This window comes from Taudactylus pleione, unplaced genomic scaffold (assembly GCF_031769625.1).
Source record: "Taudactylus pleione unplaced genomic scaffold, aTauple2 ptg000914l, whole genome shotgun sequence".
Classification (NCBI taxonomy): Eukaryota; Metazoa; Chordata; class Amphibia; order Anura; family Myobatrachidae; genus Taudactylus; species Taudactylus pleione.
The window spans coordinates 1,634,402-1,653,992 of record NW_028285315.1 but is presented as its reverse complement, the minus strand read 5'-3'; the positions used below and the strand labels follow the sequence as shown (position 1 = coordinate 1,653,992).

The 19,591-nt window shown below is 52.4% G+C and overlaps 1 long non-coding RNA gene across 1 annotated transcript; it reads left to right on the top strand.

Moving 5' to 3' along the window:
* Positions 1–10,343: 10,343 nt before the first annotated feature.
* Positions 10,344–18,561, top strand: LOC148473728 (uncharacterized). Its single transcript, XR_015872956.1, has 2 exons — positions 10,344–10,388; positions 15,760–18,561. It is a non-coding gene; the product is annotated as an uncharacterized LOC148473728 (long non-coding RNA).
* The last annotated feature ends 1,030 nt before the right edge of the window (positions 18,562–19,591 follow it).

Sequence of the window (19,591 nt, the reverse complement as noted above, 5' to 3'; positions counted from 1 at the left end):
CCCAGCCCCAGTGTGTGTCTCAGCCTTGCTCCAACTAGCTCCAGTATGTGTCTCAGCCTTGCTCCCCCCATCCCCAGCATGTGTCTCAGCCTCTTTCCCCCCCAGCACCAGTGTGTGTCTCAGCCTTGCTCCTCCCAGCCCCAGCGTGTCAGCCTCTTTCCCCCCCAGCCCCAGTGTGCATGTCTGCCTTGCTCCCCCAAGACCCAGCGTGTCAGCCTCTTTCCCCCCCAGCCCCAGTGTGCATGTCAGCCTCTTTCCCCCCCAGCCCGAGTGTATCTCAGCCTTGCTCCCCCCAGCCCCATCGTGTCAGCCTCTTTCCCCCCCAGCCCCAGTGTGCGTGTCATCCTCTTTCCTCCCCAGCCCCAGCATGTGTCAACCTCTTTCCCCCCCAGCCCCAGTGTGTGTGTCAGCCTTGCTCTCCCCAGCCCCGGCGTGTCAGCCTCTTTCCCCCCAGCATGTGTATCAGCCTTGCTCCCCCAACATGTGTCTCAGCCTTGCTCCCCCCAGCCCCAATGTGTGTCTCAGCATTGCTCCCCCCAGCCCCAGTGTGTGTCTCAGCCTCTTTCCCCCCCAGCCCCAGTATGTGTCTCAGCCTTGCTCTCCCTAGCTCCAGTATGTGTCTCAGCCTTGCTCCCCCCAGCCCCAGCATGTGTCTCAGCCTCTTTCCCCCCCAGCCCCAGTGTGTGTCTCAGCCTTGCTCCTCCCAGCCCCAGCATGTGTCTCAGCCTTTTTCCCCCCCAGCCCCAGTGTGTTTCTCAGTGTTGCTCCCCCCAGCCCCAGCGTGTCCCAGCCCCAGCATGTCAGCCTCTCCTCCCCCAGCCCCAGCGTGTCAGCCTCTCCCCCCTCAGCCCCAGCGTGTCAGCCTCTTTTCCCCCCAGCCCCAGTGTGTGTCTCAGCCTTGCTCCAACTAGCTCCAGTATGTGACTCAGCCTTGCTCCCCCCATCCCCAGCATGTGTCTCAGCCTCTTTCCCCCCCAGCCCCAGTGTGTGTCTCAGCCTTGCTCCTCCCAGCCCTAGCGTGTCAGCCTCTTTCCTCCCCAGCCCCAGTGTGCGTGTCAGCCTTGCTCCCCCCAGACCCAGTGTATCAGCCTCTTTCCCCCCCAGCCCCAGTGTGCATGTCAGCCTCTTTCCCCCCCAGCCCCAGAGTGTATCTCAGCCTTGCTCCCCCCAGCCCCAGCGTGTCAGCCTCTTTCCCCCCCAGCCCCAGTGTGAGTGTCATCCTCTTTCCTCCCCAGCCCCAGCATGTGTCAACCTCTTTCCCCCCCAGCTCCAGTGTGTGTGTCAGCCTTGCTCTCCCCAGCCCCGGCGTGTCAGCCTCTTTCCCCCCAGTGTGTGTATCAGCCTTGCTCCCCTAGCATGTGTCTCAGCCTTGCTCCCCCCAGCCCCAGTGTGTGTCTCAGCCTTGCTCCCCCCAGCCCCAGTGTGTGTCTCAGCCTCTTTCCCCCCCAGCCCCAGTATGTGTCTCAGCCTTGCTCCCGCCAGCCCCAGTGTGTCAGCCTCTTCCCCCCAGCCCCAGTGTGTTTCTCAGCCTTTCCCCCCCCACCCCCAGAGTGTGTCTCAGCCTTGCACCCCCCAGCCTCAGTATGTGTCTCAACCTTGCTCCCCCCAGCCCCAGCATGTGTCTCAGCCTTTTTCCCCCCCAGCCCCAGTGTGTTTCTCAGCATTGCTCCCCCCAGCCCCAGCGTGTCCCAGCCCCAGCATGTCAGCCTCTCCTCCCCCAGCCCCAGCGTGTCAGCCTCTCCCCCCTCAGCCCCAGCGTGTCAGCCTCTTTTCCCCCCAGCCCCAGTGTGTGTCTCAGCCTTGCTCCAACTAGCTCCAGTATGTGACTCAGCCTTGCTCCCCCCATCCCCAGCATGTGTCTCAGCCTCTTTCCCCCCCAGCCCCAGTGTGTGTCTCAGCCTTGCTCCTCCCAGCCCTAGCGTGTCAGCCTCTTTCCTCCCCAGCCCCAGTGTGCGTGTCAGCCTTGCTCCCCCCAGACCCAGTGTGTCAGCCTCTTTCCCCCCCAGCCCCAGTGTGCATGTCAGCCTCTTTCCCCCCCAGCCCCAGAGTGTATCTCAGCCTTGCTCCCCCCAGCCCCAGCGTGTCAGCCTCTTTCCCCCCCAGCCCCAGTGTGAGTGTCATCCTCTTTCCTCCCCAGCCCCAGCATGTGTCAACCTCTTTCCCCCCCAGCTCCAGTGTGTGTGTCAGCCTTGCTCTCCCCAGCCCCGGCGTGTCAGCCTCTTTCCCCCCAGTGTGTGTATCAGCCTTGCTCCCCTAGCATGTGTCTCAGCCTTGCTCCCCCCAGCCCCAGTGTGTGTCTCAGCCTTGCTCCCCCCAGCCCCAGTGTGTGTCTCAGCCTCTTTCCCCCCCAGCCCCAGTATGTGTCTCAGCCTTGCTCCCGCCAGCCCCAGTGTGTCAGCCTCTTCCCCCCAGCCCCAGTGTGTTTCTCAGCCTTTTCCCCCCCAGCCCCAGAGTGTGTCTCAGCCTTGCACCCCCCAGCCTCAGTATGTGTCTCAACCTTGCTCCCCCCAGCCCCAGCATGTCAGCCTCTTCCCCCCCCCAGCCCCAGTGTGTGTCTCAGCCTTTTTTCCCCCCAGCCCCAGTGTGTGTCTCAGCCTCTTTCCCCCCCAGCCCCAGTATGTGTCTCAGCCTTGCTCCCCCCAGCCCCAGTGTGTCAGCCTCTTTCCCCCCAGCCCCAGTGTGATTCTCAGCCTTTTCCCCCCCAGCCCCAGTATGTGTCTCAGCCTTGCTCCCCCCAGGCCCAGCGTGTCAGCCTCTTTCCCCCCCAGCCCCAGTGTGCGTGTCAGCCTCTTTCCCCCCCAGCCCCAGAGTGTATCTCAGCCTTGCTCCCCCCAGCCCCAGCGTGTCAGCCTCTTTCCCCCACAGCCCCAGTGTGCGTGTCATCCTCTTTCCTCCCCAGCCCCAGCATGTGTCAACCTCTTTCCCCCCCAGCCCCAGTGTGTGTGTCAGCCTTGCTCTCCCCAGCCCCGGCGTGTCAGCCTCTTTCCCCCCAGCGTGTGTATCAGCCTTGCTCCCCCAGCATGTGTCTCAGCCTTGCTCCCCCCAGCCCCAGTGTGTGTCTCAGCCTTGCTCCCCCCAGCCCCAGTGTGTGTCTCAGCCTCTTTCCCCCCCAGCCCCAGTATGTGTCTCAGCCTTGCTCCCCCCAGCCCCAGTGTGTCAGCCTCTTTCCCCCCAGCCCCAGTGTGTTTCTCAGCCTTTTCCCCCCCAGCCCCAGAGTGTGTCTCAGCCTTGCACCCCCCAGCCTCAGTATGTGTCTCAACCTTGCTCCCCCCAGCCCCAGCGTGTCAGCCTCTTCCCCCCCAGCCCCAGTGTGTGTCTCAGCCTTTTTTCCCCCCAGCCCCAGTGAGTGTCTCAGCCTCTTTCCCCCCCAGCCCCAGTATGTGTCTCAGCCTTGCTCCCCCCAGCCCCAGTGTGTCAGCCTCTTTCCCCCCAGCCCCAGTGTGTTTCTCAGGCTTTCCCCCCAGCACCAGAGTGTGTCTAAGCCTTGCACCCCCCAGCCTCAGTATGTGTCTCAACCTTGCTCCCCCCAGCCCCAGCATGTCAGCCTCTTCCCCCCCAGCCCCAGTGTGTGTCTCAGACTTTTTCCCCTCCAGCCCCAGAGTGTGTCTCAGCCTTGCACCCCCCAGCCTCAGTATGTGTCTCAACCTTGCTCCCCCCAGCCCCAGTGTGTCAGCCTCTTTCCCCCCAGCCCCAGTGTATGTCTCAGCCTTTTTCCCCCCTAGCCCCAGAGTGTGTCTCAGCCTTGCTCCCCCCAGCCTCAGTATGTCACTCAACCTTGCTCCCCCCAGTGTGTCAGCCTCTTCCCCCCCACCCCTAGTGTGTGTCTCAGCCTTGCTCCCCCCAGCCCCAGTGTGTGTCTCAGCCTTGCACCCCCCAGCCTCAGTATGTGTCTCAACCTTGCTCCCCCCAGCCCCAGTGTGTCAGCCTCTTTCCCCCCAGCCCCAGTGTGTGTCTCAGCCTTTTTCCCCCTTAGCCCCAGAATGTGTCTCAGCCTTGCACCCCCCAGCCTCAGTATGTCTCTCAACCTTGCTCCCCCCAGCATGTCAGCCTCTTCCCCCCCACCCCTAGTGTGTGTATCAGCCTTGCTCCCCCCAGCCCCTGTGTTTCCCAGCCCCAGCATGTCAGCCTCTCCCCCCAAGCCCATGCGTGTGTCTCAGCCTTGCACCCCCCAGCCCCAGTGTGTCCCAGCCCCAGTATGTCAGCCTCTCCCCCCCAGCCCAAGCATGTCAGCCTCTTTCCCCCCAGCCCCAGTGTGTGTCTCAGCCTTGCTCCCCCCAGCCCCAGTGTGTCCCAGCCCCAGCATGTCAGCCTCTCCCCCCCAGCCCCAGCGTGTCAGCCTCTCTCCCCCACAGCCCCAGTATGTGTCTCAGCCTTTTTTCCCCCCAGCCCCAGTGTGTGTCTCTGCCTTGCTCCCCCCAGCCCCAGCGTGTCCCAGCCCTAGCATGTCAGCCTCTCCCTCCTCAGCCCCAGCGTGTCAGCCTCTTTCCCCCCAGCCCCAGTGTGTGTCTCAGCCTTGCTCCCCCTAGCTCCAGTATGTGTCTCAGCCTTGCTCCTCCCAGCCCCAGTGTGTCAGCATCTTTCCCCCCCAGCCCCAGTGTGTTTCTCAGCCTTTTCCATCCCAGCACCAGAGTGTGTCTAAGCCTTGCTCCCCCCAGCCTCAGTATGTGTCTCAACCTTGCTCCCCCCAGCCCCAGTGTGTCAGCCTCTTTCCCCCCAGCCCCAGTGTATGTCTCAGCCTTTTTCCCCCCTAGCCCCAGAGTGTGTCTCAGCCTTGCTCCCCCCAGCCTCAGTATGTCTCTCAACCTTGCTCACCCCAGCGTGTCAGCCTCTTCCCCCCCACCCCTAGTGTGTGTCTCAGCCTTGCTCCCCCCAGCCCCAGTGTGTGTCTCAGCCTTGCACCCCCCAGCCTCAGTATGTGTCTCAACCTTGCTCCCCCCAGCCCCAGTGTGTCAGCCTCTTTCCCCCCCAGCCCCAGTGTGCGTGTCAGCCTTGCTCCCCCCAGGCCCAGCGTGTCAGCCTCTTTCCCCCCCAGCCCCAGTGTGCGTGTCAGCCTCTTTCCCCCCCAGCCCCAGAGTGTATCTCAGCCTTGCTCCCCCCAGCCCCAGCGTGTCAGCCTCTTTCCCCCACAGCCCCAGTGTGCGTGTCATCCTCTTTCCTCCCCAGCCCCAGCATGTGTCAACCTCTTTCCCCCCCAGCCCCAGTGTGTGTGTCAGCCTTGCTCTCCCCAGCCCCGGCGTGTCAGCCTCTTTCCCCCCAGCGTGTGTATCAGCCTTGCTCCCCCAGCATGTGTCTCAGCCTTGCTCCCCCCAGCCCCAGTGTGTGTCTCAGCCTTGCTCCCCCCAGCCCCAGTGTGTGTCTCAGCCTCTTTCCCCCCCAGCCCCAGTATGTGTCTCAGCCTTTACTCCCCCCAGCCCCAGTGTGTCAGCCTCTTTCCCCCCAGCCCCAGTGTGTTTCTCAGCCTTTTCCCCCCCAACCCCAGGGTGTGTCTCAGCCTTGCACCCCCCAGCCTCAGTATGTGTCTCAACCTTGCTCCCCCCAGCCCCAGCGTGTCAGCCTCTTCCCCCCCAGCCCCAGTGTGTGTCTCAGCCTTTTTTCCCCCCAGCCCCAGTGAGTGTCTCAGCCTCTTTCCCCCCCAGCCCCAGTATGTGTCTCAGCCTTGCTCCCCCAAGCCCCAGTGTGTCAGCCTCTTTCCCCCCAGCCCCAGTGTGTTTCTCAGCCTTTCCCCCCCAGCACCAGAGTGTGTCTAAGCCTTGCACCCCCCAGCCTCAGTATGTGTCTCAACCTTGCTCCCCCCAGCCCCAGCATGCAGCCTCTTCCCCCCCCAGCCCCAGTGTGTGTCTCAGACTTTTTCCCCCCCAGCCCCAGAGTGTGTCTCAGCCTTGAACCCCCCAGCCTCAGTATGTGTCTCAACCTTGCTCCCCCCAGCCCCAGTGTGTCAGCCTCTTTCCCCCCAGCCCCAGTGTATGTCTCAGCCTTTTTCCCCCCTAGCCCCAGAGTGTGTCTCAGCCTTGCTCCCCCCAGCCTCAGTATGTCTCTCAACCTTGCTCCCCCCAGCGTGTCAGCCTCTTCCCCCCCACCCCTAGTGTGTGTCTCAGCCTTGCTCCCCCCAGCCCCAGTGTGTGTCTCAGCCTTGCACCCCCCAGCCTCAGTATGTGTCTCAACCTTGCTCCCCCCAGCCCCAGTGTGTCAGCCTCTTTCCCCCCAGCCCCAGTGTGTGTCTCAGCCTTTTTCCCCCCTAGCCCCAGAATGTGTCTCAGCCTTGCACCCCCCAGCCTCAGTATGTCTCTCAACCTTGCTCCCCCCAGCATGTCAGCCTCTTCCCCCCCACCCCTAGTGTGTGTCTCAGCCTTGCTCCCCCCAGCCCCTGTGTTTCCCAGCCCCAGCATGTCAGCCTCTCCCCCCAAGCCCATGCGTGTGTCTCAGCCTTGCACCCCCCAGCCCCAGTGTGTCCCAGCCCCAGCATGTCAGCCTCTCCCCCCCAGCCCAAGCATGTCAGCCTCTTTCCCCCCAGCCCCAGTGTGTGTCTCAGCCTTGCTCCCCCCAGCCCCAGTGTGTCCCAGCCCCAGCATGTCAGCCTCTCCCCCCCAGCCCCAGCGTGTCAGCCTCTCTCCCCCACAGCCCCAGTATGTGTCTCAGCCTTTTTTCCCCCCAGCCCCAGTGTGTGTCTCTGCCTTGCTCCCCCCAGCCCCAGCGTGTCCCAGCCCTAGCATGTCAGCCTCTCCCTCCTCAGCCCCAGCGTGTCAGCCTCTTTCCCCCCCAGCCCCAGTGTGTGTCTCAGCCTTGCTCCCCCTAGCTCCAGTATGTGTCTCAGCCTTGCTCCTCCCAGCCCCAGCGTGTCAGCATCTTTCCCCCCCAGCCCCAGTGTGTTTCTCAGCCTTTTCCCTCCCAGCACCAGAGTGTGTCTCAGCCTTGCTCCCCCCAGCCGCAGTATGTGTCTCAACCTTGCTCCCCCCAGCCCCAGTGTGTCAGCCTCTTTCCCCCCAGCCCCAGTGTATGTCTCAGCCTTTTTCCCCCCTAGCCCCAGAGTGTGTCTCAGCCTTGCTCCCCCCAGCCTCAGTATGTCTCTCAACCTTGCTCACCCCAGCGTGTCAGCCTCTTCCCCCCCACCCCTAGTGTGTGTCTCAGCCTTGCTCCCCCCAGCCCCAGTGTGTGTCTCAGCCTTGCACCCCCCAGCCTCAGTATGTGTCTCAACCTTGCTCCCCCCAGCCCCAGTGTGTCAGCCTCTTTCCCCCCAGCCCCAGTGTGTGTCTCAGCCTTTTTCCCCCCTATCCCCAGAATGTGTCTCAGCCTTGCACCCGCCAGCCTCAGTATGTCTCTCAACCTTGCTCCCCCCAGCATGTCAGCCTCTTCCCCCCCACCCCTAGTGTGTGTCTCAGCCTTGCTCCCCCCAGCCCCTGTGTTTCCCAGCCCCAGCATGTCAGCCTCTCCCCCCAAGCCCATGCGTGTGTCTCAGCCTTGCACCCCCCAGCCCCAGTGTGTCCCAGCCCCAGCATTTTAGCCTCTCCCCCCCAGCCCAAGCATGTCAGCCTCTTTCCCCCCAGCCCCAGTGTGTCTCAGCCTTGCTCCCCCCAGCCCCAGTGTGTCCCAGCCCCAGCATGTCAGCCTCTCCCCCCCAGCCCCAGCGTGTCAGCCTCTCTCCCCCACAGCCCCAGTATGTGTCTCAGCCTTTTTTCCCCCCAGCCCCAGCGTGTCCCAGCCCTAGCATGTCAGCCTCTCACTCCTCAGCCCCAGCGTGTCAGCCTCTTTCCCCCCCAGCCCCAGTGTGTGTCTCAGCCTTGCTCCCCCTAGCTCCAGTATGTGTCTCAGCCTTGCTCCTCCCAGCCCCAGCATGTCAGCATCTTTCCCCCCCAGCCCCAGTGTGTGTCTCAGCCTTGCTCCTCCCAGCCCCAGCATGTGTCTCAGCCTTTTCCCCCCCCAGCCCCAGTGTGTGTCTCAGCCTTGCTCCTCCGAGCCCCATCGTGTCAGCATCTTTCCCCTCAGTCCCAGCGTGTCAGCCTCTTTCCCCCCCAGCCCCAGTGTGTGTCTCAGCCTTGCTCCCCCCAGCCCCAGTATGTGTCTCAGCCTTGCTCCCCCCAGCACCAGTGTGTGGCTCAGCCTTGCCCCCCCACCCCACCGCAGCCACTTACTTAACTTGTTTCCTTTTCTGCTTCTTCCTTGCTGCGCCTCTCGATCCGCGGCTCCTCTCGATCCTCTCCCTCCATCAGCCCGGCCCCTAGGTATGACACGGAGTGCATGACATCATGACGTCACGCGCACCGTGTCATAACAAGCGGCATCGGGTGCCTGTCATGTTGGAGCCGAAGCGGGCCCACTCTGGCTTCAACCATTTACTTAATGAGGACTGGGTCGGCGACCTGCTGTGCTGTCGGATGCAGGTGGCCATGGGCCCCTGAACCACAGCGGGCCCCGGTGCAAGGCACCAGCTGCACTGCCGCTATTTCTGCCCCTGTTCAGTAGTATATTATTCTCCAAATCCTAAGGTGTGTATTATTATATTTTTTTTATTTAAAAATTTACCAAGGTATCTATTACAAAATGTTGAATTGTGCGATATGGTGAAAGTCTGCCCCATGCGAATAAGTGAAGCAAGGGACAGTTTTTCTCCATTATAAGGTCCAGTATCACACAGATTACTAAGCAGTGTAGGATGCTGGCTCACCCAGTGCTACGCTATGACAGTGTAACTATAGTTTATAATACTGTCGCTCCCATCCATCAGCAATCTCACTCCTGTTCAAGTGCTGCTAAGTTTGTTGTTCCTACAATTGGATATAATAATTTGGTGTAATGGGGCCAGTACATCCGCAATCAATTGGGACAATTCCCCATTTCATAGATGATTGTGCAAAAATATCTGCAATGTATGGGGTTCACTGATTGCCGATTCCGACCAAAAAATTATCAGAATCAGTAAACCAGGTTGTCCAACATGTTGGATTTCATCGACCAATTGGGCTGTAGATTGCTAGTGTATGATAACAATCAGCCGATTTACCGACCAGAACTAGTAAAATGATGAACCTTTAATAATTGGCAGATCTGTCATCTGTTGAAAATGATTTGCAAATCACTGAAAACTATCTGTAATGTATGGTTGCAGATTGGTGGATTGGAGAATTGTGAAATCAGTGAGTTTTTCTTTTCTGATTGCTGATGTATGGGCCTCATTTGACTGTACATCTGTTTCTAAAGTAATGACTTGACCACTGTTGTCCACAAATTGGTGTCTGAAGTGGAACTTGGCCTTAGTACTCAAGAATGCTATCATTAGTTGCCCAATAGCAGGAACAGATGGAGTTCTTAGCCAAAACGATCGGGATCTCCTCTGGCTGTTCCAACAAGAGAGGGTTGCTCATCAAGTGTGAAAGGTCTTCAATGTGGTGGTTTCTTTATTTAAGCATTAGTAATGATATTTTAAGAGGGACAATTCTGAGGCCTACTTAGCCACATTTAGAAAGATGACCTTTGCCCAAGTGGTCAATACGGTTTTTGCACGGGAAGATGATACTGTAGCAACTATCAAAAGAACAACATAATTTATTATTTTATTATATCTCAATAAAATCTGTCATCAGTGCTTCTTTATTACGTGTGGCAGACTTTTGTTCTCTTGCCAAGAACCCACTCTCAGGCAGATTGAGGAAGCTGTGGTGCTGGAATAGTTTACTAATGGTCTGCTTTAGCACATGGTTTAAGGGGCTTATTTAAATCAGACCACAACTCTTGCTACAGCTGTCAATCTGTTTGTGACCGCCATAGTTATAATGGGATGATCCAGGATGCAATCCCTGACTTGACATTCCCACATGAACTCCCTGCAATAAGAGATTCAAAGAAGTAATTAATCTGCTAACGCTCCATCTATAGCAGTGGTTCTCAAACTCGGTCCTCAGGACCCCACACAGGTCACGTTTTCCAGATCACTCAGCAGGGGCACAGGTGTATTCATTACTCACTGACACATTTATAAGATCCACAGATGGAGCTAATTTCACTTGTGATTCTGTCAGGAGACCTGCAAAACATGTACCGTTTGGGGTCCCGAGGACCGAGTTTGAGAACCTGTGATCTATAGGATACAAAATCCTGTATTGGTAAGCAGAGTCTGGCCAGGAGGTCCCTGGAAGATTTTCTGCCAGGTGGCAATCGCATAGAATGGTGAGACCCTTCACAATTTCCCATGGAGTGGCCACTTGAGGAGTGATAAAACCCTTGACAGACTAATATCTCATTATTTAGGTCCCAAGATGCTGAGATGCCTAGATTTTGTGCTTTACGTTAACACCCTCAGACATCAACCTCTAACTCTTCCTGAGGCTGCAGAAAGCCCACTTGCTTATCATCAGCAGACTGAGAACCTTGTGGAGCAATTTGATTGTACATTAAAGGTAACATTGAGATTTATTCACAGTGAGAAAAAGTGCTACAAACTCCTAACTATTCTCTTCTTGCTTTCTATGTGAAGCTCAGGATTCAACTGGCTTTTCATTGTTTGAGCTGTTATGTAAAAAACACCTCTGAGTATCAGAATTGTAAGAGGAACAACTATTTATCAACTAAAATGTTTTACAGTATGTTTTGAATATGCACAAGTGCCTGGATGTGTCTGGCTAGTAGGCCTGGTAAAATCTAGTAGTGCCTGCTCTCATGTCCTGGGAGAAAGTGTGGGACCTTAGAGCATTTTCTGTAGTTTGCAATTTCAAGCAGGTTGTCAGGGCCCTGGCCCTCATTCAGAGGTGGTCGCAAGAAGCGAGCGCTCATTCTGAATGAGGGCGGCCGCTTCTATTTTTAAGTGCGGACTCCTGGTCGCTAGCTAAGCTGTGGGTTACCACCCACAGCTTAGCGACCGACCAGGGTGATGGTCACGATGGTCAAGACCATCGCGACCATCCGGGCTTGCGACGAGACCCTAAGGTTGGGTCTCGGCAGCCGCAAGCCCCAGGGAGCTTCCTGCTCTGATTGAGCAGGAAGCTCCCCACTGCCATCACTGCTGATGTCAGTGCGGCTGCCCACAAAACGGTAGGCGTTCCTTAAGGAACACCTCCGTTTGTGAAACCACCCCCCCCCCGCCCCGCCTACAAAACGGGCTGAGCTGTCGATCAACATCGACAGCCGGCCCTTTTGTAGTGAGCTCCGGAGCGAGAGAGTTTTTCTCTCGCTCCGGGGCTTGTGCACACGCAATGCGGATGCTGCGCGTGCGCAGCGCCTTGCCATCGACCCGGTTGCGCGCGTTCAGCACTTGTGACAGGGTCTGAATGAGACCCCCTATCCTTCCATTCCCAAATTTCAGGCAGTAGTTTGTATTGCAAGTGGACTTTCTTATGTGGGCTTAGTGCTGTCAAATGTTAGGACCTTAAGTCAATACAGAAAATACTTCTTCCTTAAGGGCCTGATTCAAAGGTGTGCGGTATTGCAGCTGAGACTGCCTCCTTTGCCGCAGCGCGGCTACATCTTTGTGCTAATTCCACGATATGATTCGTAAAGAGATGCCCACCGAAAACGACACTAAACCGCTGCCGTGCGCATTAAGGTGCACCATCAGCTGCATAAGTGCAATTTCTCCATCTGAACATGGCCATAAATTTTAAGTATTTAAATAGTTTTTCTAGTCCCCCGTCCCCCCAAAAAAAACAAAATTATGCAATTTTTCTATTTCTATGTAGTTAGGGAGACATTGTGGTCATAGTTTAGGGGGTGTATACACCAAGGTGACTCTGACCACAGCCACACAGCACCGTTCACAGCTCTTCCCCTTCTCAGTATAGGCCCTTGAACATTTTCAGCTCCAGGCCCATGTGGGCCTTAATCCGGCCCTGTTGCTGGGGTCAGTGCACCTGCATCTGAAGACGCAGCCGCTAAACGCAACATGCTCGCGTCTGGCTAACCACTCCCCTTTTTACCACCCAGAAAGGCCCACCGAAATTGCCTCTCTCTGCGCCCGAATTCGTTCAGTGTCTGCCGGCGGTAACCATTGGGATGTGCGACTCGTACACATGCACTGCCTGACAACATGGACCGCTTACGTGTGGCATCGGCACTGTGTGCACCTCCGAATCAGGAGCTAAGAGAGAAGCTCCATTCCTGGGAGAGGCAGCACTCATGGAGAATGAGTGCTGTGCTCTAAAATGGGCAGTTAATGAATGGCCTTATCAACTTGTGGTTGTTAATTTTGATGTTTTCGCCTATCATGTCCCCGAGGACCCTTGTGTAGCCTCCGTGCGGGCCCCCTCTTCTCCAGCAATGCAGTAGTCTCTGGCTTTGTGCCAGAGTTTGCTGCGCGTGCTCAGGTAGCTGGGGTCATGGAGCATGTTCTATGTTCGCAGAGACCTCTCCATTGTGTATGTGCAAATCTCCCGGAAAATGGCCGCAGGGTGGGCCGATGCAGGAACTCGGAGAAGTAAGTATAATATACAGTAATTGGGGTGCACACCCTGCACCCATTATAGATACGCCAATGTGTCCCCTTGTTTTTTGCACATGATATACTGCACCAACGCTTGCTTGACAAAGTGCTTTCCCTTTCTTTTGAAATTGGTGTATTGGCAGCTCAGTGCAAATTGTTTTATTCCAGAGATATGTTAAGGCCACCATCTAACACCTTCAAACAGTGAGTTTGTGGGTTTCAAAGTGAAAGTTTGCCTCATGTGATGAAGAGCTTAATGCAGTGGAGTAAGTTCATCCCAGACACCCAGGATGATGGTGCCCCCCCTAAAAAAAAGGGAAAATAAATATGGTGTCTATCTATCTATCTATCTATCTATCTATCTATCTATCTATCTATCTATCTATCACACATGCACAAAAACACTAATATAGAATAGCCCTAAGTGAGGTGAATATATTGTGGGCAATGGAGGAGATGACCCACCATTGCCTCCCATAGTTCTGCCCCTGGCTTAACGTCTCCAGAAGCATGGGATGGCTCCATCCTTCCCTCACACAGTCCTGGCTTATTCGTGTCCAGTATGGGACATTGCTAAGGTAGTATATTGGGTCCTCTGTGCTACCCTCTGCCAGTGTATATACAGTTTAAACTGTGTTATAGTCCAGTCACTGCTTTTCCTTTTGTGGTGTGTTTTCTTCCCTTATACCCTGTCAGAATAAAGCTGCTGCTGAAATGTAAGTTTGTCCATGGAGTCCCAACTTGAACCCTGCCCTGCACAATGGCCGGGTATTTTATTGCCTTTGTAGTTATGGTTTACCTATTGATTTATATCTCCAGGCTCTGTACACATAATGAGCTCACTAATAGAGTATCTGGCTTTACAGTTGAAATCATGGTTACTTGTTAACTCAAGTTCCAGCAGCAGAGCAGGCTTCAAAGTTTAGTGAAGTTTTCATGCAGTACAGGGTAGTCAGACTCTGGACTGCGGATATAATCGATCTGGGATGCTTGGTAAAACATTAGCTAATCACACCACACATGCAACGGTCACACGAAGTGTAGTCATGACACAATCTTGCTCTGCCAATAATGTTTCCTCATTCTGCATTCTTCTGCTGCCTTAACACTGGTAGATTTAGCATAGAATAGTAGGAACACACCTATACATTTTGCTGATCTTTCATCCTCACTCTGATTTACATAATGGTCGCAGTACATTTCCCAGTGTTATAGTGAACTAGACTACTGTCCATTGTTTACTCTTGCCTTGTTCTGTCCTAGGGCCTGATTCAGTAAGGATCGCTATTGCGATCGCAGCTCTGTAATCTCACGCAGTTCTGCTGCAAAAATATGCTAATGATTGCTAACGCAATGTCGTCGCACTGCAAGCATAGAGACGCCCACTACCTCTGTCTCACATCCAGTATACCTCGCAAACCTCCATAAACATCGGTAGCATTCAGTACCATCGGCCCCTCACGCAGAATTACAGCAGCCCTGACCTTACTTAGAAATTTCTAACCTGGTTGCACGCAGTAATCATTCAAGCTGCGTAGGCAATCGCAGAGGCTAATTTATGCACGCCCATGGAACGGCGTTCAATCGGACAGACACTCCTGCGTTTTTCCGACCACTCCCCTTTCACCTCCCCCAAATGCTCACTGCCTGTCAATCACTCTGCGATGGCTCAGCGTGGTCTGTGTGATGGCAGTGATGCCTTCGTGCATGCGCACTGCGACGCAAATGCATGCGCAGTATACATCAATCGGCCGTCTGTGTACGCTTTAGCAATAGCGATCCTTAATGAATCAGGCCCTTAATTTCCATCTTCTTAGTGGCTGCCTGCAAGTAATAACTCTTTGTTCATTCTTTGATTTTTCCTGCTGCCACCTCACTCAGGGGTCTGGTTATTAAAGGGCAAAGAGCCCTACTTCGGCCGGAAATGAGTGACCTATGCTTTAAGGTGTCACTGCAAACCATGGAATACTTGTTAAAGAGACTTACATGAGTACATTATGGTACGTGAGATACCGTAATACCTGCTCTGTTATTACTATCTCAGGGTGGGGATATCGGTAAACAATCAATTAAAAAAATGCTTTATTCTTTGACTAAAGAATGTTTTCCATGGTCAATATTTTCAACATATTTTTCCCCCCATTTATCTTTAGTATTACTATTATTATATTTATCATTATTAATATTTGTATTATTAGTTTTCTAATTGGAACTAAAAGGGGTAAATTTACTAAAGTGAGAGTTTTTAGAAGTGAGTTTTAAAAGAGATGTTGCCCATAGCATCCGCGCAGTAAGTTCCAGCTGGTGCACCCAACATGGATTTTTCTTTACAGCTCCAAAGGCATGGTAGGTCCTGTGGCTAATTGAATCTGTCCATTAGGTGCTGAATTTGAGTCACATGCAAAGTGACTGTAGCTGCGGGCATTGGCGGAAGCCTGATTTACTACCTTATGCTACTGTAAGAATCTGTAGGGCTTATGCGGGACTTCATGCATCTGCAAGACCATCGATTTTTTTTGCCATCCGCCGCAATAGTCATCATTAGCATCGGTACTTGCACCAACCCCATGCTAGGTGCAGTAGAGTAGTGGTCAATATTCCGACCACAAGGATTCCAGTGCTCAGAATGCCAGTGCTGGAATCCCGACACCTGTCAGAATCCCGGCGCCGGCATCCTGACCGCCGGAATCCAGAAGGTAAGTAGCGGAGTTGGGGTTAGGTACTAGGGGGAGGATTAGGCTTAGGCACTAGGGGGAGAAGTTAGGGTTAGGCACCAGGGAGAGAGGATTAGGGTAGGGAGAGGTGGAGGGTCAGAATACTGACCGACAGGTGTCGGTATTCTAACCCTGTTAGGATGCTGGCATCGGGATTCTGACCTCCGTGATCCTGAGCGCAGGCATCCCGTACCCAACCCGTGCAGGAGATACAGGCTTCCTTTTCCCATATGTATAAATCACACAGAGCATTACATACACACATACAACTCTCCCATGATACTCCCACAAGGATTGTTATGTGCACTCGTGTTTTCCCAGGATAAGGACGTACATATGCAGTAATGTATAAATTCACATCTGCGCATGTAGGCAAAAACTTGCCATTTGCGCTGTGAACAGCGATCAGTCTGACCCAGAATCAATTAGAGCTCTGGACCGGTATTGCCAAAGATGGGAGATTTTCTGATAAATGACAGAGATAAGAGATTTTCTATCTCCGTCCTTATTGTTGGATGTTAATAAATAGACCCCTTAGTGCCATCTCTTGCCTTTGTTTCTGCTATAGGGCCCCTGACTTGTCAAAATACAAAGGTCTACCACATACCATAACTAAACAATCTCCTCTCTTTATTGTGACAGGTACGTAAAATTGCTGCTGAGTATTACGACACACTACCTTATCATACATCATGGGGCCGTGTGCTGTGGGACTTTATATTCTGCAAAGAATTGGGACCTTTCTCCCGTGTCAAGAGAGAGTGTGAACTGGCTAAGAAAGACTGAAGGACAATGGACAGCTAAATATTAATTTATTTCTTTGTTAATACAAATTTCATGTATCTTTTTTTTTTTTTTAATGGATGCAAAGTGTTATAATGAAAAAAGTCCTCCCTGACTATGCTGGGCATTGTGTGGTGATCTGAGCCTCCTCTATCCCACTTCTGACACTAGCCTGTGATTTCACTCATACTGCTGTCTTCCCTGTTCTGTTGTGGAGGCCATGAAGGAAGTAATAACATAAAAGACTAAGAATGTATTCAAATTGTTAAAATGCACTTGTCATCTGCAAATAGTGAAGGCAGTAAGCGGCCATTTTCTGAGGATTCCCAAATATGTTAAGTATCCCCTGAATGTATTAAGAGACTGCAGCAAATTTCAGATATCTGCTGAGGTCCCTCTTTCATTTACAAATGCGGTTTCTATAGGGACTCACAGAAGTGTGAGAGTTATCAAGCTCAGGAAAGCTTTTCCCAGCTTGGCCTCTGATAGCTAGGGCATCCTTTACATGCCGTTACCCGTTGTAGCCTGTAGGTTACATTTTAGCAATGTTTTTCTTTTGTGGATCCTTCTTTAGTAACTAACGTTTGCACAATCATGGACCAGTGATTGCACATTGTGCAAAATACTAGCCTGGCAGCTATTACTTTATTCTTGTCTCTGGAAGGTCTCTTATTGGAGCCCGTGTCCCTGCAAGAGTTTATTTTTGCAGTTATAAGAAATTATGCTTATTGTAAGAAATGAATGCAGGCCATAATACATTGTCCCCTTATTGATATCCCTTATAAAGCACCCACTTTCTTAGCCAGTAATATCAATTTATGTCTGCAATTCCATGGTTACTGGTTCAGTACCCAAGCTTCCTACCTCCACTGTTTGTAGCCAATAGGTGCATTTCAAAGTGATGGTATTAAATTTCTGAGTCGTATTAAAGTAAGTGCACCTCATTATGATGTTTAGTCACACTGAATGAAGTGTAGCATTTGTTTTACTTTTTGATATTTACAAAACTGGTATTTTGTATATGAAATTGGAAAAAAAATTAAAATGTATTAAGAAACAATACACAGTATTGCACATCTAACGCCATCATTTGTTGTTGTAGATGTTGGTAATAGTCTGTTTGTTTTGGGTTTATATATACTTCCCAGCAGTCCCATTTGTTACATTAGTCCAGATTCACTAGAAGCAACAGGTCATAGCCTAGCAAAGCTGCTTATTTTAATATGTCTGGGCAGATCGGGTATATAATACACAAGAGAAAAAGGAAAAATCCCACACTAAGTGATATGATATTAATATATATGTCTATGATTCTCACCATTAAACCACGAATATATAACTTGAAAAGTTCTTTCAATATTCAATAGCTGTTCTGTGGTGGTGCTACCGGAATCGGTATGATTCCCAACAGTGGCTGCCCGACATGGATGAAAATCCTGATCGTCCCTAAGGTAAGTATAGACTAACCTAATTCCCTCCCCTAACCCTCCCTTAGGGGAGCCTAACCCTAACCATCCCCCCAAGTGCCTAACTCTAATCCCCCCTCTAAGTGCCTAAACCTAACTCCCCCCTTCCCCGCTACCTAACCCTAAGACCCCCGGGGGGGGTGCCTAACCCTAAATCCCCCGGGGGAGTGCCTAACCCTAAGTCCCCCCCGGGGGTGCCTAACCCTAACCCTCCCTCCCCCTAGCCTAACCCTAACCTCCCGGGGAAAAGCCTAACCCTAAGTCCCCCCCCGGGAGCCTTAAACCTAACCCTCTCCCCACCCCCCCCTCGCGGGTGTCCGCGCCCAGCGTCCCTTCGATTGGGATGCTGGGCGCCGTTCTCCCGGCGTCGGTAAAATGACAGGCGTCTAGATTTAGACACCTATCATTTAACCCTCGCCGGGATTAAGCAGTCGGGAAGCCGGCTGTCGGGATTAGTTCCGCCGGCTTCCCGACTGCATACCGTGCTACCTACTGACTAAAATACAGCAAAGTAAAAAATGTGATGGGTATAAATATCATTCTTTATTCACATTCGTTCTATCATATTTTATACTTCGCTTGCTTTAACCTATCGGTCTTTATAATACATTTTATAATTTACCTATAATTTTGCCATTTAATTTGATGCTACCAGTGTCATATTTTAAAGTATACCCAATAAAGAATGGTTTTATATGTTTATAATTTTTGAGATTGGAGTGCACTGACTTTCTCTCTCTCTTGTTTCAGATTGGGTATATGTCGTTATATATCCCAAGTTTTGAATCATGAATTCTGAGGGGTATTAAACCAGGAATCATTACTGATTGTTTAAAGAATTATAAGCTTTACTGCAATTCTATTCTTGAGCAGATGGCATTGCTGGGCATTACACCTGTAGCTATAGGTTGCTTATTGCAATACCTGCTGCAGTGACAGAAGCATTCCTATACATGTGGTCAGGGTCAGTGGACTCCTCAGGATAACAAAATCCTGGTGAGATACTTTGTTTTGCAAATCAGCCTGATTGGTAAATTGCTCATGTGCTGTCGTTATTATTGCAATAATCTTTTATAATGATGTGAGAAACTCAATGCTGCATATTTTACAAATAGAAAATGAGGGTATTTATTAACGTAAAGTAATGGTGAGAAGTGTAATGTCCTATCTCAGTAATAAAGAAAATAACAAGTTATTGCGATGATGTAACATTATTTTATTGCTGTGGCCATTGAGCAATAGCTATCTAGAATGATAAAGGCTGCATATTGCTCTGGAGCTCCTGTTCTACCATATGTGAGCTTATAGTTCCATTGCTATAATAAATTGTAAACATGGCCCTTTTCTTACCCACTCCCACCACACTTCTCTCTAACCAACTCCTCACCCCAGGATCTCTCTCCCTCTACTGTTACATTCTCCTCAATACTTCTAAGTGTTTCCTGCATCTGCAGGCTGTCCTCTTCCTACGCCCACCTTGCTCACGACCTTCACAAAAAGATTTATTCCTCGTACAGAAATCATGGGCTGCGCAATCCTATAATTATGACCCAACAAAACCTCACTATATGTTCAATATATATTTATTGCAACATTAATATAAAAGACTGCTTCTTAAATAAAATCTGTAACAGCATCTGCTGTAAGATACTTATTAAAAAAGTTGAACATATTACACAATATACAGTGAAACACATGTATTAGCTCACACGTAGATAAATCCTGTGTAACAGGTAAGCTGATGAGTAATGTTTTGCAACAAAGTTAAAAACTGTAATCTCCAATGTGTGGAAATGAGAGATAGAAACAAGGGCCCTCATTCAGAGCCGCACGCTCTGCATGAGGGCCGGGCTCCATTTTCATGGAGCGTCCTCCTGGACGCTCGTATAGCTGTGGGTCACCACCCACAGGCTATACGAGCGTGCATTTTGATGGCCGCGATGGTCGTGACCATCGCGACCATCGAAATTGCGAGCCGGAGCCTGCGGTTGAGGTTTTCAACCGCAAGCTCCGGAGTGATTTTGGCTCTATCAGAGCCAAAATCACTCCCACTGACATCACTAGTGATGTCAGTGGGCCGGCTTCTGACGGGAGGCACGCCCCCGACACGCCCACCAAAGGGGGCGTGCTGTCAATCAACATTGACAGCACGCCCCCTTTGATCGGACACAACGAGCGAAGGAAAGTCCTTCGCTCGTCGTGTCTGGCGCATGCGCACGACGGAG